The sequence below is a fragment of the Arachis duranensis genome, chromosome 9 (genome assembly GCF_000817695.3).
Source record: "Arachis duranensis cultivar V14167 chromosome 9, aradu.V14167.gnm2.J7QH, whole genome shotgun sequence".
Taxonomy (NCBI): domain Eukaryota; kingdom Viridiplantae; phylum Streptophyta; class Magnoliopsida; order Fabales; family Fabaceae; genus Arachis; species Arachis duranensis.
The window spans coordinates 54,145,908-54,150,102 of NC_029780.3; positions in this window are offsets into that span (position 1 = coordinate 54,145,908).

Here is a 4,195-nt window from a genome sequence, read left to right on the forward strand (position 1 = left end):
TGAATTCTAAATTGCGCGGTTTAGAACCCACACTAGCATAAAAAGTGATGTCACAAAAGAAGCATGCACTTCACTTATCCTAGTGTACTTGAGATGCTTTAAGTAAGCTTGTAAGGTAAAACAAGCATTAAAGAAGTATGAAAGCATTCAAGCTAAAGTATATGGATGCATATGATCATGAAATACAATGCATTAAGGTAAATACTCAACATCATCCATCAAGAAGTTGCCTAATCACAAAATAAGGCTCAAATCACATGGTGGCTCAATCATGTAATTCCAGAAGAGTTACAAGCTTGAAGGCAAATTTCATCACTTGGTATTCTTCAAAAGGTAAGCATAAAAAAAATTCAAAACCAAGTAGCAAAATATAACCTCAACGATAGAATCCAACAAAGAATATTTAAAACAATTATGCTAAGATAGCATTCAATTAGTAATAAGCAGCAATATATGGTAAGCAAAATCCATAATCCAACGCTTATAATGGAAAGAGAGAAAAATGAAATGAAAACTAAACTAAAACTAACTAATTGACTACCTTACTAACTAATTAACTAACTAAAATAAATGGTTATCAATGGTGTTTGGAAGTGTTGGATGAGGGGTAGAAGAAGGGAAGAAGAAAGGAGAACGAAAGAAATGGAAAGAAGGGAGGAAAAGAGAAGTGTTGAGAAAAGGGGATCCGCGCGTACGCGCACATGGCGCGCGCGCGTGGGTTGTGGTGCAATGGACTCGACGCGTACGCGTACAGGGTGCGTCTGCATCGAAGGATTATTCTGAGAGTGGCGCGCACGCGTCATGTGCGCGTGCGCGCGAATAGGTTTGTGCCAAAGGCACAACGTTGGCGTGGCGCAGGCACAACTCTCTGGAAAATGCATGGAAGGTGGAACTTCTCAATCCACGTGTACGCACGCATTGCGCGCGCGCGCAGATGGTCCAAAATGCTTGATGCACGCGTACGCACGCAGTGCGCGTACGCGTGGTTGGTGCTCTATTTTTCAAAAATTTTTGCTATGTTTTTGCACCAATCCAGGCATTCCAAACCTCCAAACAGCTACCAAAACACCATAAAAACTTATTTAACATATTATACTACCAAATATACTCAACTAACTAATCAAAACATGAATTTAAACTAATTCTATCAATATGTACAAAAGAGAAAATGAAAGGATTTTACCATGGTGGGGTGTCTCCCACCTAGCACTTTTGTTTATTGTCCTTAAGTTGGACTTATGGGGAGCTCCTCTCAAGGTGGCTTGTGCTTGAAGCTATCCTTGAACATCCACCAATGCTTGAATCTCCAATAAGCTCCATTCTTCAATTTTAACATCTTCAAGCTTTGATGGAGTTTCGCACAAGCTATGAGCTCCCAAATTCGATTTTCCTTGTGCGATCTGGGGTCCCACACTTTGTTTTGACACCCGTCCTTGAGTTGGTCATCATTATTCCATCCGGGTGGCATGGCCTTGGAATTCTCAAAGAAGCTTCCAAACAACTTTCTAGACCCATGCAATTTGGTTCTACACCAACCATTGCTCATGAGTTTTGAGCTTACAACCATCATGAGCTTAGAATGACGTTTCCAACCACTACACAACTCTTTCCTACTCTTAACTCCACAAAGAGCTCTAAGTTGACCATCATTTTCAATTAAACCATATTCAAGTGAGAAATTAAAGCTTAGCGATAAGAGTTTTACCCACTTGACTGTGGTGTTGGATGGTGACTTGGGAAGGGGTGGTCTCAATGATCTTGCAAGCTCCATTCCCTCGTGCTCTTTCTTGACTATCTTCACCTCTTCACTAGCTTCTTCAATTTCAATCTTTTTCCTTTCATCACTTGGCTTGGTGTTGTCTTCAAGAACCTTGATTTCTTGCCCAATGGGAGGTGATTCAATTTTGGATAGGAATTCATTGATGAATAAATCCATCTCTTGATCAACCTCTTCATATTCTTCAATTTCAATATACACCATGCCAACTTTTTCCTCTTGGTAGCTCTCTTTCGATTCACTCTCTTTCGCATTGCTCACCAAGGGTATGGGAGGTTGTGCACACTCTTCTATAATTTCAACTCCATGTCCAATGGGAGAGGATTTGATTGTAAATAGAAATTCATCTATGATTGAATCCATCTTTTGATAAACATCTTCCAAGTCTCCAACAACGATATGCCTTAGAGGTTGCGCACCCTCTTCAACATCAATATCTAGCTTTTTGGAAGAGTGCTCCATGGTGCTACATTCCCTTGGACTTTCAACATCTCCTAAATCTTCAACGACTTCTTCCTTTTCTTCACTGATCATAGGCTCCTCCAATTGTTCCAACACAAAATTCGATTCCTCCTTCTCCACCGGATTTTCCAATTTCTCCTTCATACTTTGCTCTTCTTTTGACTTTCCACATGTGGTCATGGAAGTACCTTGGGTGTTCAAACATTGGTGGGCTAAAGTGTGCACCACCTTGGTTAAATTGGTCACAAACTCAAGTGTATCCCGCTTCATGGCTTCTTGTCCTTGAAGTAACAAAGTGAGAGGATCGTCTATTGGGGTTTGGGGTGAGTAAGAAGGTTCATTATTTTGGAGAGAGGGTTCATGGTAGGAAGGTGGTTCTTCTTCGTAGAATTATGGAGATGGTGAGTATTGAGGTGGTTCTTGGTAATAATCATGATAGAGTTGTGGTGGTTTTATAGGTTTTTGCTCATAAAGGTCATAAGAATATGGTATGGGTAATTGGTCATATGGTGGATATGGATTATGGGAAGGTGCTTGGTATGGAGAGGCTTGTGAGTATGGTTGAGGTTCTTGTTGAGGATAAGGTTCATAGGCATATGGTGGTGTTTGATTATCATAAAAGTAGTCACCATAGCTATTGAATTGACATGCATTAGGATGAGAATTATACCTATAAATGTCCGGAGGTTGTTGCCAATAAGAGTGATGAATTCCTTGAGACAATAATCCTTTTATACAAAAGATTGTTTGTCACAAGTAACAAACCCCTAAAATTTATAAACTGAAGTATTCAAACCTCGGATCATTCTCCCTAGGAATTGCAATAAAGTGTCTTGTTATTGGTTATGAGGTATGTTTGGGGTTTTTGGGATTTTAGACAAGAAATACAAATGGCAAAGAAAATAAACTAACAACTAACAAAACTCTTGGCAAGATATGAGAACTAGAAATCCTATCCTAGTTATCCTCCTCAATCATGACCACAAATTGTTTTTGATGATTGGATTTTTGACAGTTTAGAATTTCATTAATAAAATCTCGTTGTAAAGTATAGTTTCTAAACCAAGCAATAATCCTTTCATACAAAAGATTGTTTGTCACAAGTAACAAACCCCTAAAATTAATAACCGAAGTATTCAAACCTCAGGTCATTCTCCCTAGGAATTACAATAAAGTGTCTTGTTATTGGTTATGAGTTATTTTGGGGTTTTTTGAGATTTTAGACAAGAAATAGAAATGGCAAAGAAAATAAACTAACAACTAACAAAGCTCTTGGCAAGATATGAGAACTAAAAGTCCTATCCTAGTTATCTTCTAATTGACAACAAGAATGAAATCTAACAACAATTATTGAATGGAATTAACAACAACAATTAAAAGAAACACATTTATTATGAATTACCTTTTATTGAATTGGAAGAAAGTAGAAGGAACAATACTAGATCTACAACAAAATATAAGAACAACATAAAGGAAATTACAACAAAAGAATAGAAGAAGATGAATGTAGCAACAAAGAATTGAGAGATAGAAGTGGAAGAAAACAAAGATTAAAACCTAGATCTAAGAACTATACCTAATCCTAATCCTAATCCTAGAGAGAAGTGAGAGCTTCTCTCTCTAGAAACTACTTCTAAACTAATCCTAATGAGTGGGAATGAACTAATGTCCCAATCCTAATGAGTGTGTAATGATTGGAATTCCCTTTGCTCTTCAATCCTTGGCTTTAAATAGCAGTTTAGGCGCCAAAGTTGGTTGGGATTGGGCCCCACAACCCTTGAGAATTCGTTGGCCACGTTTTTATTAAAAAATCATAAACCAATACCGACGTGTACGCGCACATCACGCGTATGCATCCATGGGGTAATTCGCAAGGTGCGCGCAAGCGCCAGGTGCACGCGCGCGTCCATGGGCAAGTTCAACTAATTTGACTTTTCATGATTTCTCCACTTTGCA